Consider the following 19,989-nt stretch of genomic DNA (forward strand, 5'->3'; position numbering starts at 1 on the left):
AATGGCTTAGTTGGTTGAGTGTCCGACTTCAGCTCAGGTCATGATCTCATGGCTTGTGAGTTCCAGCCCTGTGGCAGGCTCTGTACTGAGCTGGGAGCCTGGAACCTGCTTTGGATTCTGAGTCTCCCTCTCTCTCTCTCTCTTGTGCTCTCTACTTGTGCTCTCTCTCAAAAATAAATAAACTTTAAAATAATTTTTTTAAAAATTCATTATTTAATGCTTAGCCAGACAAAAACAAGAATTCCTTATAGAATGACAATTTAACAAAGACTATTTTATATGAAAGTGCATCACATTGTTGCCTTTCATCTTGAGTTTATTTTCTCAGTACTTGCAAATCACACACACACACACACACACACACACACACACAAATGCAGATTTCATAATTGTGGTTATGGTGCAATAATACCATAATAGAAAAAAATGTTTATGAAATATTTACTCTGTGCCAGACACTGTGCTAAGTGTTTTATATACATTAAATCACTTAATCTTCATAATAGCCTGTTCTAGTTATTTGTTGCCATTAATAAACTAAACCAAAACTTGGTGTTTTAAAACAGCCATTTATTATATTTCATGATGAATGAAATCTGTTTAAAAAATCACATACGGTAAGAATTGGTGATACTGTTACTCCACAATGAGTCAGCTGATGTCACTATATGTTATTCAGCTGGTGGATGGGCTGTTCAGAAGAGTCCCAGAGGTTTAACACACATGTCAGGTGCCTTGGCTGGAATGGCTGGAAAGCTGAGTTCAGCTAGCATTGGTAACCCAAGCACCTACATGTGGTGTCTCCAGCATGGTTGTCTAAGGGTAGTCAAATTTCTTATATGATTGGCTAAGGACTCTGAGAGACAGTTTTTCAAGAGCAAGAATTCAAAAAGGGATGAGCAAACACTGCAGAGCTTCAGATCTCACTCCAAAAGTCCCAGAATCCCACTCCCATTGCAATCGATTCATTAAGGGCATCACAAAGGCCAACTTAGACTCAAAGAGATGAAAATTGAACATCACCCTCAAAGAGAAGGGTAGCAAAGTATTTATAGACATCTTTAATCTATCACAGAGCTCTATACGATAAATATGATTATCATTCCCTTTCATAGATGACAAAACTGAGTCCTCTGTGGTTGATAAATTGCCAGGATCCCATTGTTGGTAAGTAGTTAAGCCAGTAATTAAAACATGGCAGTCCTAACTCCAGTGCCTTAGCCCTTAGCTGCTGTTCTAGAAATGGTTGATTATGTATCACATTTGAGGAGCTATTTTGGCTGTCAATCAGTAGATATAACATAAATAGTAACACTGTAAAATCTTTGGTAATCTGAAAGGTGCCAAGTAAATTTTTAAAATATTTTTACATACAGAGCGTTCATAGATGTAGCAGAGGATACAAAATGTACCAACCTATAACCCATAAAAAGTTTACGTTTTAGTGGAGAGAATGAGGATAACAACCTTGGGACAAAGTTGTTACTACATATTGTGAAGTGATCCCTGTAGAATAGTTATAGCCATTCAGAGGTAGCAAATAGGCTGATTTGCACTGATTCTTTATATAGAATATGCTCTCTGCCATGACTGTCCTTCCAATCCGCTGTGCATGACCACCTTTAAGTTCAAACTTGAATGTCACATCCTCCTGAAGACAAGCCTCAATCTTCAAACTCTGTGCAAGCTCTCTGCCCTTTGAACCTCTATTATACATTGTTTACATTTATCTCAGGATACTCAGCTCACCCTACTTTATATTAGTTATGTTTGCACTTGTCTAGGCTCTCCTCTGTTAACCAGACCATTTGTTCTACTCATCTTTGTCCCTTCTTTAGTACACTGAATTTTAAAAATGAATCAATAATTACTTGTAAATTATGTTAAATGTAAATCTAGTAAGGGTGTATTGAATAGCCATTTAATATTTTCAGATGTTTAGTATATTCCAGAAACTAGGTACAGAAAGGTTACTAAAACATGGCCAATGCCGAGGATGCAGAGAAAGGGGAACTCTTTTGCACTATTGGTGGGAATGCAAACTGGTACGGTCACTCTGGAAAACAGTATGGAGGTTCTTCAAAAAGTTAAAAATAGAATTACCCAATTACCCAACAATTGCACTACTGGGCATTTACTGAAGGATATAAACATACAGATTGAAAGGGGTACATGCAACCCAATATTTATGGCAGCATTATCAATAATAGCCTAATTGTGGAAAGAGTCCAAATGTCCATCAACTGATGAATGGATAAAGAAGTGGTACACACACACACACATACACACACACACACACACACACACACATAATGGAATATTACTCAACCATCAAAAAATGAAATCCATGTTTGCAGTCACATGGATGGAGCTGGAGTGTATTATGCTAAGCAAAATAAGTCAGTCCGAGAAAGACAAATACCATATGATTTCATTCATATGTGGAATTAAACAAAACAGATGAACATAGGAGAGGGGTAAAAAAAAAGAGAGAGAGAGAGAAAGACAGGGGGGAGGCAAACCATAAGAGACTCCTAACTATAGAAAACAAACAGGGTTGATAGAGGGAAGTGGGTGGGGCATGGGCTAAATGGGTTATGAGCATTAAGGAGGGCACTTGTTGTGATGAGCACTGGGTGTTATATGTAAGTGATGAATCACTAAATTCTTCACCTGACACCAATTTTACCATATATGCTAACTAGAATTTAAATAATAACTTGAAATTTAAAAAAAGAATTGTAAAAACAAACAAAGAACGAAACAGGGCCAATGCACTTACAAGAGTTGACAATGTAGTTATCTGTTAAATCTAAATCTAAAACTTAGACTTCAAGGATTCACACGAGTACAGTTATTGGCAACCACAACAATGTCTTGAATCCAATTTAAACTGAGAGATTTGCCTAACACAAATTTTAAACTTTTATTTTTTTACAATTTACAAAGGCCTAAACATTAAGATAATATTAAAACGGACAGTACATATTTTTTGTCCAGTTAGGGGAAAAGCTCTTCCTCATCACCAAGCCATGTTATCTGCAATTTTTTTTAAAGTTCGGAGCTGAAAATAAATGCTAACATTGTACTAATATCTTTATAATATCGGCAATAGATCAATACCTTTATTAACAAAAGTATGTTACTTAAATCCTATTTCACCAATCCTTTGGATTTATCACCAATATATTTTATCATTAAGGTACTATATAAATTTAAAAATCTCTTCATCAAAACTTTTAGCATGATTAATGAAAATGAAATCTTGGTGTTTTCAATTAACTATGATTTTGCAAATGAGGCTGTTTTTTTATTCTTTTTTCATTAAATCACCAATGGTAATTTTCTAACTTAAAAATGAATACCAAAAATTCAGGGAATGTTGCATACCTTTTGCACATAAAAAAATTCTTTCAGTGGACACGATCAACTCTAATTTATCCTCTTTAAATCAGTTAGAATTGAAAGCGACCCTCCATGAAGAACAGTTCCACAAATCAACCTCATCTTTCAAGCAAAAAAATATTTTTGTGTCCATTTCCCTCATCAGTGGACCTACTCACCGCTGCTTCAAGCAACTTGCTTGCTCCTATCAAAATGAAACCTCAAGAAACTCAAGAACAAATTCAACCAAATAGAATATAATGATTATAAAGTTTAAAGAGTCAGTTTCCAAGAGGTAGTTGAGTTTCAGAAAGGCAAACCCTTACACCAAAACCAATAATCTGTAATTGAGAAATTGAGGCATATGCTAGTAAGTAGGGATGATAAAATGTGATAAGGAACTTCTTGGGTCTTGTTACACACACAGAAATCATGTTACATCAACAATATATTCGGTCAGAATATAAAACTAGAGAATAATTACTACCCTACACAAATGGACACCATTCTCTTTTCTTTTCTTTCTAACTGTAAGGTATCTAATATTCAATCCCAGTTGACGAATGAGTTATTAACCATAAAGAAAGCCTTTACAGTAAACCTCCCCTTAAAGGTTACCTGTACTCTAGATCATCTTAAAAGAGGAAACATTAGAAAATATCTACTAAGCAATGCTTAAATTAAGCACTGATTCAGGAAGAAAGGAGATTAAAACGTTTTGATCTGCTAAGAACTATGTTTTTCATTGCAGCATTGGTAGTAGAAGCTGGTTTTTTCCCCTCTCAATAAAAGGAACTGGGAACAAATTCACAAGACATAGGCAAATCACAATTTTTAATATTGCTTCCTATCCTTCTGAGATCAAATCAGTTTTTTAAAAAGAGTAGGGAGAATCTTATTCAAAGAAAGATTATAATTTCTCACCATTATAGTCACGTGTAATACTGCACACAGTCTGCAAAAAAATAAAAGTCATTATTATTTCTCCAGTTTAAGGGTCCATACAGAAATTATACCAATTCTTACCCTTTTCAGAAAAAAAAAAACTGTATATAATCAGGAAGCCTTACCATGATCAATAGAAATAGCACACACCATAAGGCAGTCTGTTAGTTTGTCTACCAAATGTATTTTCCCTTTATTCCTAGACACAAAACTAAATGGAATTTTCTAGCCTCCTTTTTATAATGAAGTCATGTGACTGTTTTTCTCCATAGAATATAATGTGATATATGCCTGTTATGGACCTGAGTCTTGGGACCATGACTATACACCCACCATGTTGTCCTTCTCCTTATTATCAGTTGGGATTTACAGAGACTTGGTCTCTGCCATGCAGAGGATGACAGCTCTAGGGGATGACAGGGCAACCAGTGGGGAAAGAACCTGTATCTCTGAATAACCTCATAGAGCAGAGTTGAACCACTCAGTTTGAACTTTTATGTAAAGGAGAAATCATCTCATCTCATTTAACTTACTGAAACATTGTTCTCTTTACTATAGCACCCTACTCTAACTCTAACTAATAGAGACCAATATTTCCTATCCACAGAAGCTATTCAAGAATTACCAGCATGAGTACTTTTCCTCGTTATTTTTTTAAAGTAATCTCAACACCCAAATTGGGGCTCAAACTCATGACCTCAAGATCTTCTTCTTTTTTCTTTTAAATATTTATTTATTTTTGAGAGAGAGAGAAAGAGAGAGAGAGAGAGAGAGAGCACAAGATGGGGAGGGGCAGAGAGAGAGAGAAGGAGACACAGAATCCAAGCAAGTTCCAAGGCTCTGAGCTGTCAGCACAGAGCCCGACACGGGGCTCGAATTCACAAACCATGACCTAAGATCATGACCTAAGCCAAAGTCAGACATTTAACCAACCGAGCCACCCACGTGCCCTCCGATTATTCTTGATCAATATAAACCTGACTAATTGAGAGTGGCAAGGCATTCATATATCTAAATACAAGCAAAAAGGCAACCCCACCAATATAATCCAAATATAGTAATAATACCTAAATTCAGCTGTGTATAACCATGTTTCATGATTTGACTTTATATAAAAACTTGGAATTTCTGCATTACTTTAGGGCACAGTCTGGAGACCAATAAAGAAAAGACATATAACAAAGTGATGTTTGATTTTTTTTTATCATTTAAATAATTTTCAACAACTGCTTGAAAAGTTAATAACCAGTTTAGGCTTCTGTTTTATTTTAGGGTTTATTTGATGTACAGGTAAATTATTTCCAACTTAATTTATTATATTTCAGGAAATCCTGAAAAGATCACTTCCCAACTTCCCAAAGTATGCCTTGCTTACTCAAAAATGCCCAGATTTCCTTTAATAGAGTGAAATGTCTAATAAAGGGAAGATAAGATTTGAGATAATCTTCTGAGGAGAAGATAAAACAAATTGAATTTACATCCAGGTATAAATGATTGACTTCAGACGTTCTTCTAAAAATAGTTTTTACTGAGGTGTCTGGCTGGCTGTTTGGTAAAATGAATGACTCTTGATCTCAGGCTTGTAAGTTCAAGCCCCATCTTGGGTGTAGAGATTACTTCAAAATAAAATCTTAAAAAGAAAATTGAAAAGAAAAATAAAAAAAAGAAAAATAGTTTTTACTGAAAGATAGGGTACATGAAAAGTAGAAAGGAAAGAGGTATGTCTTCAGGTGAAAAGATATAAATCATCTACTTTTCAGTTCCATCTAGAATTGGTTGACTCTACTGCAAATAAAGTGATAGTAAAAAGAAAAGAAATCAACAGATGGACCAAATAATCATCCATAGATGGCAGGGACACAGCATTGTTAACAGGACATGTGCTATATCCACAGGTATGAATCAGTTTTGTGTGTCAGCAGTTAATCACCTATTGTGTTTTTTTCTATGATTCATATAAGGAAATCAGTCTCCTCCCTGAAATTCACCCCACTTTCTCACTGATAAAAGAAATCATTTTGTTAAATTGACAGTGATCTACGATCCTTCACATCTCTAAGCCAGCTTCCTCATCTGTAAAGTAACAAAATAATACTATGTTATAGACTCATTTTAAGGTTAAAGAAAATTATATCTGTGGAGTGCCAACACAATCCGTACCATTCAGAGGGGATTCAATAATTTTTTGTTTTCTGTTTTCACTCTTTCATTATTACATAAAATGTGAAGTTCCTCAGGTACTTCCTTTGCCTAAGCCAAATACCAGAATCCGGCAAAAAATACTACACAATTACTATGAATGTACTAACCTTACTTTGCCAACTTTTCATTATAATAACAGCTAACAGGGGAAGAATGCTTATGATTTTATGCCACAATCTTCAAAAGGTTTTATAGATGCAGAAACTAAAATTCAGATGGGTTAGGAAACTTCTGAAGGTTACACAGCTAATAATTTGAAAAGATGGCATTTTCACTTGGGAAACTGAGTTCTCAAGCCCATACCTTTAATCACTATGTTGTACTGCCTCTCACTTTTGTTTTCATAATACCTGCCTGGACATAACATCGCATAGTCTTATTTTCATATTTACTGCCTAACCGTTCTTGAAAATACCCACTCTGACCTGTCTCTTTATAAACGCTCTATTGTACATGGCCTTCTTATAATTTTCATTTCATTTATATTATTGACCTTAATATGTTTTACAAATATTGCCATAGTTAATCTGAGTCAAGTTTCTTTTAAGTATAATGAAAAAGAGATTTAGAAATTATTAAACATTAGAGCCCAAGGGAAATTTTATTTTTTTAAGTTTTTTTAAATTTATTTATTTTGAGAGAGAGACAGAGAGAACAGGTGGGGGAGGGGCAGAGAGAGGGAGAGGGAGAATCCCTTCATGGAAAGCAGGCTCCATGCTTTCAGCACAGAGCCCAATGTAGGGTTTAAACCCACAAACCATGAGATCATGACCTGAGCCAAAACCAAGAGTCAGATGCTTAACCAACTGAGCCACCCAGGTGCCCCTGAAGGGAATTTTTTAAAAGCTAAGTCTTGCTTCTAGATTGTGTAGGACTTGTAACCATTCAGAACATATTAAATGGTGAGTGTTTAAATCTCTTAGTGGTTCTACCTCGCCCATTATCTTCCAAAATTAATTATTTAAATTACGCTTTTTTATGGTGATCTCCAAATCTCCTGAATTTAAGTCAGTGTTTTTTTCCAGAAAAATATTGTCTTAATGAACAGTGGCGTTCCTTATCACATAACAAATCAAACAAAAGTAGAAATATACTAGACTTTAATTATAACCTATGACTCATCTTACTTTATTTTAGCATTTTAAAGATTATCACTCCATTATCCTCTGGCGTCCACTGTATTTTTTTAGAAAAAGAATAGCTAATACCCTTATCTTGCCTTTATTAGCTCCTTGCAAAGTAATACATCTTTTTTTTTTTTTTCTAGCTGCTTTTTCTTTTTATCTGTAGTGTTCAGAAGTTTTATCCTCATTTGCCAGTTTTGTTTGGTTTTGCATTTATCCTATTTGGACTCTTAGCATTTCTTGCTTTGATATTTTAATCAATGTTGGAAATTTCTGCTGCACCATCTCTTTATTACTTCCTTCCCATCTTCACTCTGATCATTTCCCTTTAGATCAGATCTTCATTATCAATATGGACTCTTTCAACCGCTTTCTAAATTTGCTCCCTGCCTCTAGTCTTTAAATATACCTCCCTCACATAATCATACTACTTTCACAATTAAAACACTCAGTTCCCGTAAGATAATGTCTAAAGTCCTCAGTAAATGTATCTCTAAGGTCCTCATGATATGATGCCTAGCAATATTTCAGTCATGTGTCCTGCTGTTTAACACTTCAACCTTAAACAACCTGTGACTGTTTGTAGTTTCCTATAAACTCATACTAGGTCTCAGTGATACATCTCTATTTTTCAACTCCCCTGAGACTCTTCTAAAATAAAAACAAAAATCCATAAAAATAGAATTAATATGTAACCAAGAAGAAGGTAAGAGAACTATGAGCAAATGAGAGAGAGCAACAAATTGCTAGAGGCTGGAAAGTGCAGAATAGAAATTTAACTGAGTGCAATTAAAAGGTAAGGCCTAGAAAACAAAGTCTTTAAAACAGAAAAGTCAATTGCTAACTGAAAGCATAGGAGGCTTACCTTTTTTTAAAACAAGAAAGAAAAGTCCATTTCTAACCAAAAGTACAGTAGGGCAGAGGGAAGTAAAGTTGTGTAAAAAGTCGTGATTCCAATGTGGAAAATATACATCTTTGGCATGATTTTAAGTAAGTGATAGTTAAGAAAAGAGAATCCATTTCATCATAGCACAGTACATGACCCAGCATAGTCATAAAAACATAAATGTACACAATTAATGCAGAAAAAGTGAAAAATTTGTTTGCTGTTTCCTATCAAGTCACAATGATAACAATGTTAACAAAATAAAAATAATAGGGTAGCTGATAAGTGGTGGAGAATGACAAAGGTAAAAAGATGGAGGAAACAGCAGAAGTGATAATATCATCTCTTAACAATGTGTTGGGTCATTATTTATGAACACAAAAGTAACCTGTAGAAGTAATAAAATGATAAGTAACTCTAAAAGACACCAAGGAGGTCTAATCATATAATTTAGTGATACGGAGAAATCACCAAAAGAAATGCAAGCAAAAATATTTAAAAGAGCTTACCCCTAGGAAACCAATTAGCCACTGAATACAAATGGTTCTGTTTCTTTGATTACAAGATCTTCTAAATCATTTTATTATTGTTACATGTTCTTGTGTTCCATTTATAATTTTTTTCTAAATGTTTTGAAGAGAGAGCTTAGGTGGCATTAGGCTTTCCAGAAAGCCTTCCCTCAGTCTGAAGATCCAAGTGGCTTTCCTGTGTGTTTCCATAGTACCCAACACATACCTCCAATGTGGCACTAATGTTAACATACACCTATGACTGTGTGTTCATCTTTTCCACTAGAATCTGAGTTCTTTTGGAGGCAGAATTAAATTTTATTCATCACTCTACCCTCATCACCTCATACATTATCTGGTACAGGGTAAGTCATAATTATATGTTCACTCAGTGAATAAACTATCAACTGTGTTGGGTAATCAATTTTTTTAAGGAGGCTCTATACCCAACATGGGACTTGAACACACGAACCCAAGTTCAAGACTCCCATGCTCTACTGACTGAGCCAGCTAGGTGCCCCATATTGGGTAATCTATATTAAAGTCAATATTTCAATTCATTTATGGGAATTAATATAGACACTCATGAGATATTTAATCCTTTCCTTACCTCACTGCATATTTTAACTTTGTAATGACAATGAATGTAATAGAGATGTAAAGCCACATGTTTCCAAACCATCAGTATTTATCAGACACTGCAAGAAAACTTTAATCACAATATAATATTCAAAATTCTCACACCTACAATTTAAAACAAATCAAAAGTTGATTCTAAGTCTAACTGGTTTTAAATCAACTTACCAAGTTCAAAAATGTTAATATCTCTCACTAACTCACAGCATGCTACTATCAGCCTTAATTTTGTATTATTTCATAGAAATGTTGCAATTACAATTTAGTCCACATTGATCAGCAAAAGTTAAAGGGCAAAATTAATTAACGGAAATAGTAAAGGGCAAAAGATTAATATGATGACACATCTAAAATGCTTACAGTAAGAAAGGCACTGTTATTTTGAGATTATCCACATTGATCTGCAAAAGAACAGGAGAAATCTGTGAATAAAGCTGAATTTCAACAAACTAAATTGTATGGTAGCATTTTAAAAATAATTACTAAAAATGACAACCACATTATAGATTTGAAACTTCTGACTAATAGACCCAACAATGACTAATGTATTACAAATAAGCTATGAAGAAAACTCCAAGTTGATGTGTGGATTTATATCAGAACTTCATATAAAACATATGACTAATATTTTACTACAATGCGTGAAAAGTTTTAGACACCATATAAAGCGTGTAATCTATTTTAAGTTGTCAGGATTTTCTGGTGATATTTATTTTGAAAACTTAAGGAGCAGTATAATGTCCAAACAATTAATTCAGCATACTTGTAGAATATATGAGGACTTTAGATCAATCAGAGGTAAGTAGTTGATAACAATGAATATTCTTATCTTTTGGGGGGTTTGTGTGACTTAACATAAATCAAATCCAGAAATAAAATCAGAGCACTGAATTTGCTATTCATATACTTCCATCACTTACATCTCCCTTGCTCTGGGGAATAAATTTCTGAGTTAGACCCAGCAGGTGTTTTGAACTCCATTTCAGATAAAAGGAACATGAAAGAGATTAGAATGAGAAGCCTTACCTCACACAATTATTAAGTAACAGAATGGATGCTAGGATATGAATCTTCTGGTATTCAATGGTCTTTCCACTAAATGCTGGTTTCCAGTCCTTGTTCGCTACTAAAACATACGTATCCTATCAGGACTCAATTAAGAGCCATTTTGGAAAATACTGAAACCTGTGATGAGCCATTTTCAACCTAAGTAATTTATTTATTTATTTGTGTGTGTGTGTGTGTGTGTGTGTGTGTGTGTGTGTGCAAAAACGTGATTTTATTAAAGCACAGGGATAGGACCAGTGGGCAGAAAGAGCTGCCCTAAGTAATTTTTAAAGCCTCTCCCACTCCCCTAGCCCAAGAAATGGCTGTGAGTAAATGGGAGAAATGATAGAAGCCTCATATAACACCTACGGCAATAATCTACACCTGCCCAATAAAACAGTTAGGAGGGATGGTGAGTTCTAATAGGTTATGAAAGGAGTTTAAGAAACACATTTTTATAAGCTTTATTTAGAAGGCTACCTACAATACCTTTATGTTTAAAATGATCTTTTTGATCAATTTGAAGAAGCACAAATGAAACTCTGTGTGTTATTTTAAAATTTAGCAAGTGTGTGTATGTGTGTGTATCTTTTGGTTGTATTTATTTGACTTGACTTGGTTACAGTTATATCTCCTTGAAATAATATATTTTACTTTTACCTAGAACATTTTTTCTAACTACATTCTAGGAATATTAGAAAACAAAATTAGTATTTTGAACTAACTGTAACCTATCTAGCGTCTTTGATTCAAGCCATTTAGGTACCTTAAGATCCACATAACCCATGCCATCAAGCAGGCAAACTATGTTTTCTCACCACTATGGACTTTAATATTAATACCTCACATCCATTAAGGCATTCCAAAATCATAAACCCGTAACCCTCATATAGTGAACAGTAACACCAGGCGCTCTTCTGCATTCGGAGAATGGTTGATAATAGAAAAATAGGAACCAGTACAGGGAAAGAGTGCTCTTGTTTCCCAGAGTAAAGGTAGCAATTTGATTAAAAAAAAAAAAAAAAAAAAAAAGACTTCTGACCCCAAACAATGAAATTTCCTATTGGAAATAAATAGCCCCTTCATTCATGTCAGAAGACAGTTTCAAAAGAACAAGCTATGTAATAATTAAAAAGCAGACAACATGACTCCCTCAGTAGTCAGTACAGACAGTACAGTGTCAGTGACAGCGTGAGTTCCACGGTGGAAGGGAAGCAACTATGGAAAGTCAGTGGTTGCTCAAGGTTTAGAGGACGAAGCAGAGCAGGAGAGCAAATGTGATGGAAAGGCAGCCCGCACACAAAGAAAATCAACACAAAGAAAATTTAAAAAACTACATTGTAAATATGGAGTTCACAGAGAAGTGGGGGGAATAGAGTGAGCATCAAGATTTAATAGTAATCAAATCTTATCCCAGTCCTACAGTACAGAGACCTGGATTTAACACCTATCTCCACCACCCATGCATGCTCTCAAATTAGTTACACAGCCTCAGTTTTCTCACCTGTAGTCTAAGGTGAAAAATAATCAAAGAAATAATAAAAACATTTACTTTATGGGTGCCATAAGTTTAAAAAGAGATAACAGCACAAAGGCAGCTATTAGCATTATTAATATAGCCAGAAATCATTGAGTCCCTTGTAGCATAATGCGAAATATGATACAAGAAACCCAAAGCGGAGAAAACATTGACTTAGCCACCCCTAAGTAGTGGTCGTAGCCATATGGTAGTGGTTGAGAGCATGGACTTAGGAACCAAACTGCCTGACACTCTTACTTACCAGGGAACCTATGGCAAATTCCTTAATCTCTGTGCCTGTTTCCTCATCTGTAGACTAAGAACTATAAAACAACAACAACAACAACAAAATGGAATTATCATGGGGGTAGAGTAAATCGGTCTTTTAGAATAGTGACTGGCATTTATTGTCTTGAACAAATAAGTAAAGCATATCAATGCCTTCAAGAAGAGAAATTGGTGATCAAAATTAATGAGTATGTTCTTAGTTGTTATCCTTATTTAGCATACTCCATGAATTTATTTTTAAAGATTCGACACAGTGTGATTTATTTATTTTTAGTATCTTTGCCATTATTTCTGGTAGAACTAAGACCATAATCTATTTCTCCTAAGTATACCAGTATATTTCACTAGCATATAACATAAAATCTTTTTTAAAAAAAAATAAATAAGTAAGTAATTTAAGCAATCTCTACACTCAGCATGGGGCCTGAACTCACAACCCTGAGATCAAGAATTGCATGTTCTTCCAGTGGACCCAGCCAGACACCCTGATCTCTTTTTTATTTTTTATTTTTTGAATTACTATAAATAATTTAAGACAAACCAATAGGTCTTTCATTTTCAAACTGTGCTCTGCTGGAACCTGCCTTAAATCTCCTCCATGATTATAACTGGCCTGCATTATAAGTATCAAAATTCCTCTTACTGTCAAACTGCAGTCTGTCAACCCATTGGTGGTTGGTACATCACTTAGAGGGTGCCAACCAGTAAGTTTTTAAATTGAACACAATAACAGAAAGCATCAGAGCGCATCACAAGTAGTAGGGGCATGAGTTCATAAATCTTTTCAGCTGCATAGGTGTGTTTATGTAGATACATGTATTTGTGATCGGGTTCATGATGTAAACTGTGTTTTTTACTATACTGGCCTCATAGAATGAATTTGGAAGTTTTCCTTCCTCTTCTATTTTTTTTTTTTGGAAAAGTTTGAGAATAGGAATTAATCTTTCCTTAAGTATTTGGTATAATTCATCGTGAAGCCATCTAGTCCTGGACTTTTCTTTATTGGGGAGTTTTTTGATCACTGATTCTATTTCATTGCTGGTAATCAGTCCATTTAAATCTTCTATTTCTTCCAAAACTGATAAGTTATATGTTTCCAGGCATTTATACATTTTTTTCCAGGTTGTAGTATATATGTGGTTCTTACTATGGGAATAGCATTCTTTCTAAGAGAGAGAATAATATTAAAAACTTAACCAAACTGGAATTAGTTAACCAAAGTGGTTAATGTATGACTCAGTAGGAATGAACCCTTCACGTGCAGTTTTTAACAAAGGAAACCTGAGAGAAGAGGAAATTATGAAGCATGGGTGTTCCCCGTGAAATTGGGAGGGAGACTGATTGGGCAACATGGAACAACCATATGGCAGCACGGGGTGCTGAGCTGAATTGAGTAAGCCAATGGTCCCAAAGAGAAATACTGACTGGAGTGAATAATAAATTTCAACTTTGTTTTACAACTTTGTCCAGGGATCCTTTCTCCATGCCTACCTGTGTACATCTAGATATAAAGCAAAGATATTAATTCTTGCCCTTTCCTCCCTCATTGGTGTGCCAGTAGATACAGCAACTACGGATATACTCTGAAATCAAAATAAATCACTGTGATGAGTTACCTTTGGCCCACCAGCAGCCAGAGATTATGACCACTTGACCTCCCCCTAACACTTTATATGATACAACATTGAGATCATCGCCAAGCCGGTTTTAAAGAAAGACTAGTCATCTACTAATCTATTCTAAGAATTTACCACAGTACATAGCAGGTCATCAATGTGTGCTTTTCACTTTTCTCTCCTCCATCATATACTCTTTTCCCTTCTTACCAGCTTAAATTCCATGACCCATCATTACAATCACTTTTTCTTTATTCTATATACACTTTTCTGGAACCTCTGCAACTAACATGACTGGAAAAAAGCACACAGAATATAAACTAGTCTTATTATATTAAGTCATGAACATGAATCTCAAGTAGGTTCATAGTGCTGCCTAACAATCACGTTACATGTGCCTAGTCAGTTTGCTCTCCGGCTCACATGCAGAAGGATTTCATACCTTATCCTTCCTCCTCACACTTCACGCACTTCCATTATCGTCCTCAGTCTTAGCTGACCTTGCTTCTTAGTTCATTGAGAGAACTGAAGCAATCAAAGGAGAACATCCACAACTTTCTGTACCCATGCGACCCCTCCCATCTTGGGGTCTTGGTCCCATCTCATTTCCCCATTCAAAACCATGCCTTGAGCAAAGCCTTTCCTTTTTCTCCTGTATCATCAAATTCTCTCTCTCTACTGGACCACTTCTATAAACAATTAAACATACTTTTTCTCCCTTTAGAAAAACAAACAAACCAAAAACTCTCTCTTGGATCCATGTTCTCCTAACTAATGCCTCTTCTGTTTCTCTTTTAGCAAAACTGTTCAATAAATTGTATACAGTCTCTCAAATTCTTCTCCTTCCATTCATATTTTTAATGTTTATTTACTTATTTTTGAGAGAGAGAGAGAGCAAGAAGGGGAATGACAGAGAGAGAGAGAGAGAGAGAGAGAGAAGACAGAAAATCCCAAGCAGGCCCCACAATGTCAGTGCAGAGCCCAATGCAGGGCTCGAAGTCACAAACCACAAGATCATGATGACCTGAGCCAAAATCAAGAGTCAGAGGTTTAAGCAACTGAAACACCCAGGCATCCCTTCATTTATTTTTAATCATCACTCAAGAGACTTTCATCTCCACCATTGTAATGAATCTGTTCCCCTCATGGCCACCAATGACCTCCATTTTGCTAAGTCAAACTAATTTTCTGTCTTCATCTTACTGGGCCCACCAGCAGTGTTAATACAGTTGACCACACACACTCCTTTCCTTGGCTTTCAAGTCACTATGTACTCTTGATTTTTGTCTAACCTCAGCTACTGCCTTTTCTCACTCTCTTGTTCATTCCTTTTCTTCTTCCCAACCTCTTAATATTAGAGTCTGCTGAACTCAGTCCTTGGTCTTCTCTATATACTAATTTTTTATATTAAATATAATTTATTGTCAAATTGGTTTCCATAAAACACCCAGTGCTCATCCCAACAGGTGCCCTCCTCAATGCCCATCACCCACTTTCCCCTCTCCCACACCCCCCATCAACCCTCAGCTTGTTCTCAGTATTTAAGAGTCTCTTATGGTTTGCTTCCCTCCCTCTCTGTAACTTTATTTCCCCCTTCCCCTAACCCATGGTCTTCTGTTAAGTTTCTCAGGATCCACATAAGAGTGAAAACATATGGTATCTGTCTTTCTCTGTATGACTTCTTTCACTTAGCATAATACCCTCCAGTTCTATCCATGTTGCTACAAATGGCCAGATTTCATTCTTTCTCATTGCCAAGTAGTATTCCATTGTATATATAAACCACATCTTCTTTATCCATTTGTCAGTTGATGGACATTTAGGCTCTTTCCATCATTTGGCTATTGTTGAAAGTGCTGCTATAAACATTGGGGTACAGGTTCCCCTATGCATCAGCACTCCTGCATCCTTTGGGTAAATTCATAGCAGTGCTATTGCTGGGTCATAGGGTAGAACTATTTTTAATTTTTTGAGGAGCCTCCACACTGTTTTCCAGAGTGGCTGCACCAGTTTGCATTCCCACCAACAGTGCAAGAGGGTTCCCGTTTCTCCACATCCTTTCCAGCATCTAGTCTCCTGATTTGTTCATTTTAGCCAATCTGACCGGCATGAGATGATATCTGAGTGTGGTTTTGGTTTGTATTTCCCTGATGAGGAGTGCCATTAAGCATCTTTTCATGTGTCTGTTGGCCATCTGAATGTCTTCTTTAGAAAAGTGTCTCTCATCCAGACTTACTGGCTTTAAATATCTCCTATTCATGCTACAAACTCACAATTTGTATCTCCATTCCAGACCTAATTCTGAACACTAATTCTGAAGACTCACATATTCAACTTTCATTTGACATTTCCATTTGGATGTCAATTACACATCTTAAACTTAACATAACCAAAAGCAATAATCTGATGTCATGTCCAAACCTGACGTCCCAAAGCTTCCCCATTCTCAGTAAACAGAAACTCTAGCTTTCCCATTGTTCAAGCCAAAAGTTTTCTAATAGATGTTGGTGCCTATCTTTCTTTCACATCTCACGTTTATCCCATCAGGCAAATCTATAGGCTCTACCTGCAAAATATCTACAAAATTCAATCTTTTTTTTATCACCTTCACTGCTACTGACTTAGTCCAAAAACCCCATGACTCTCACCTGAATTTTTTCAATATCTTCTAACTTGTCTACTGTTTACCACACTGACCCTCCATAGTTTATTCTCAGTAGGGTAGCAGGAGGAATTACTTTAAAGTGTTAGACTATATTATTCATCTGCTGAAAACCCTCCACCATGGTCTAGCCATGCATCAATTTTACTCATATTAAAGTTGAAGTCCTTACAATAACCTACAACAGTCTACATAATACCATGACTTCCATTGTCTCCCATCCATTCAGTGTTTCTTTTCAGCTACACAGACCCTCCCTCCAATCTTGCTGTTATTTAAACATACCACATGCTTTAATTTCATGGTCTTGCAAGGGGTATTCTTTCTGCCTGGAATATACTTTTCCCAGTTACCCACATGGCTCACTCTCTAGATCCCTTGATGTTTGTCCAAACATCACTTTTTATATGATAGGCAAGATTCTAAGAAGTCCCCAAGACTTCTGCCCCCTGGAATATACACACTATATAACTCACTTCCCTTGAGTGTGGGTGGATTTGTGAATATAAAGGAATATCACTCATGATTAAGTTTTTAAGCAGTTGACTGTCAGTTAATCAAGAGTTGTTATTCAGATTATGATATGTGGGCCTGTCCTAACAAGCCTTTTAAAGAAATTGAAGTGTCAAATAGACAGTCTAGCTGGCCTCAAGGAAGACACAAACCACTGTGTTGTGAATAATTGCCCATCAAGGTCACATGCCTATAAAATGCAGGTGGCTTCAAGGAGTTGAGAGTGAATTCAGTCACAAGCTAGCAAGAAAACAGGAACTTCAGTCCTACAACCACCAGGAATTGAATTCTTCCAACAACCTGAATAACTTCGGAAGAAGACCCTGAGTTGTAGATGAGGACCATGAGAATGAGAACACAGTCAAAACATTGATTTCACCCTTGTGAGGCTATGAGCCAAGGACCCAGGTAGCTTGTGCCTGAACTCTTGACCTGACCCACAGAAAATACAAAGTAATAAACTTGTGAAATTTTAAGCCACTAAGTTTGTGGTAATTTTTGACAGCAATAGCAATCTAACACAATCAGTGGTTTCTCCTGGCTAATCTACTGAAAATTCTAACCACTCTCTTTTACATTCCTTATGCCCTCTATTCTCCATTACATTTTTCATGACACTGATTTATTTTGTTTATTGTCTCTCCAAGTGGAATGTAAGCTCCACAAAAGCAAAGTTGTTTAACTGTCTTATTCACCATTTGTTCAACTACAGTTCCTGGCATATAGTAGAAGATATGTATTGAAAGAATGAATAAAATTGTTAGATACATGAACAAAAAGACATAATAGTATTTCCCCCAGAATAATCAAATTAATCATTCATTTAATTTATGAGACTATGTATCCCAAACTTTAGCTAAATTTGAAGTTTAGTTAATACAACATGTTAGTATTCAACTTCCCTCTGGATGTGTATGTTATTTCTTATTATTAAGAACAATGAAAAAATCTTTAAATTCATAAAGTTAACTACTAAAAGCAATAATGCAAATGGCAAATGTTTATTTTGGGCTTACTATTTCCCTGTTACTTGTATAAGTATCTTCTCTATGAATTTAAAATATTTTATCCTCATAAAAACATCATGAGATAGTTACCATTATTATTCTCATTTTACACTTAGTGAAACTAAAGCACAGAAAGGTTTAATCATTCATTCAAGGTCACATACCTAGAAAGTGATGGAAAGAGACTCAAAGTATGGCAGTGTAACTTTAGAGCTTGAGTTTTTCAGCCACCATGCATTTAAACTTTGAGGTTTAAACCTCATTACGTTTTGAGCGTCTGAATATACATAACATTTATATTTTTCTGTGGCCAAAAGCATAAATAAATTGAAAAGACCAATTAAAAATTGCAAAACACATTTGAGCCAGATGACAAAGGGTTAATAGACTTTCATAGAAAAACCTTATAAGTTAATAACAAAGGCACTATACTGCAATAAAAAAGACAAAACAGCATAAAAACAGACAAAAGACATAAAGATAACCCATAGAAGAAGCAAAAAAAAAATGTGAATAATACTTGAAAAAATTTATTCAACCTTGATGGGAGATTTAAAAAAACACATGAAAACAAGTTTTAAATATTATTCTTTTTCCTCTTAAACTGGCAAAAGTTCACATTTAAAAATGGTTCAATAAGATAGATACTTTCATAGATTGCCAGTGTGAGATACATTAGTGGAACCCTAATGAAGTATAATTGAATAATATGTGGCACTGTCTTTTAAAAACTCATACTGTGAGGGTTGATGGAGGGTGAGGGAGAGGGGAAAGTGGATGACGGGCATTGAGGAGGGCACTTGTTCGGATGAGCACTGGGTGTTGCATGGAAACCATACATAAATGTGACAATAAATTATATTTTTAAAAAAACTCATACTGTGAGATCCAAAAAATTTATCCCCTAAAAAAACTCTATTAAAAGGAAATAATCAGAGTTGTAGAGACATCTCAAGTCACTTTAATGATGAAAAATTAGAAACAACCTAAATGTGAATCAATGGTTATACTATTCATTGTCAAACCATAAATTATATAAACATGTTAGTCTATAAGTTAATAGTGGTTTTCAAAAATCAAATAGTGATGAGGAAATGCCCATGGTAAAACCCTGAATGAAAAAAGTCAGAACACAAAGTATCCTCACAGGATGTTCCAAATTATTTAAATTGTACCATATAGTATTGTACCTTTATACACAGGAAAAGTCCTGGTTTTTAAAAATTATGTAAAATGAGGGGCGCCTGGGTGGCTCAGTCGGTTGAGCGTCTGACTTCGGCTCAGGTCATGATCTCACAGTCCGTGAGTTCAGGCCCCGTGTCGGGCTTTGCGCTGACTGCTCAGAGCCTGGAGCCTGTTTTGGATTCTGTGTCTCCCTCTCTCTCTGACCCTCCCCCATTCATGCTCTGTCTCTCTCTGTCTCAAAAATAAATAAACATTAAAAAAAAATTATGTAAAATGATAACTGAAGTCACCACTGGGTTTGATTCCATAGGTAATTTATACTGATTTTCTTCTTTATAATACACTGGGAAATTTTGTATAGCGAGTCTGTGTTAAGCTAAAATCAGAAGGAAGCAAAACTTGTAAATTTTATAAAATAATTTATTTAAAAATATACATTTCTAACTCACATACAAGGACAGAAGAG

At 35.4% G+C, this 19,989-nt stretch overlaps 1 long non-coding RNA gene across 1 annotated transcript in view; it reads right to left on the minus strand.

The window, feature by feature from the left end:
* Window positions 1-19,989, minus strand: part of LOC109254272 (uncharacterized) — a 36,059-nt gene that overhangs the window by 12,486 nt on the left and 3,584 nt on the right. Inside the window, exon 3 of the long non-coding RNA XR_002074734.2 lies at window positions 10,047-10,087. This is a non-coding gene — a long non-coding RNA (uncharacterized LOC109254272). The remainder of the gene's footprint in view (window positions 1-10,046; window positions 10,088-19,989) is intronic.

The sequence above is a fragment of the Panthera pardus genome, unplaced genomic scaffold, assembly GCF_024362965.1.
Source record: "Panthera pardus isolate Hobbes unplaced genomic scaffold, ASM2436296v1 HiC_scaffold_24, whole genome shotgun sequence".
Lineage (NCBI taxonomy): Eukaryota > Metazoa > Chordata > Mammalia > Carnivora > Felidae > Panthera > Panthera pardus.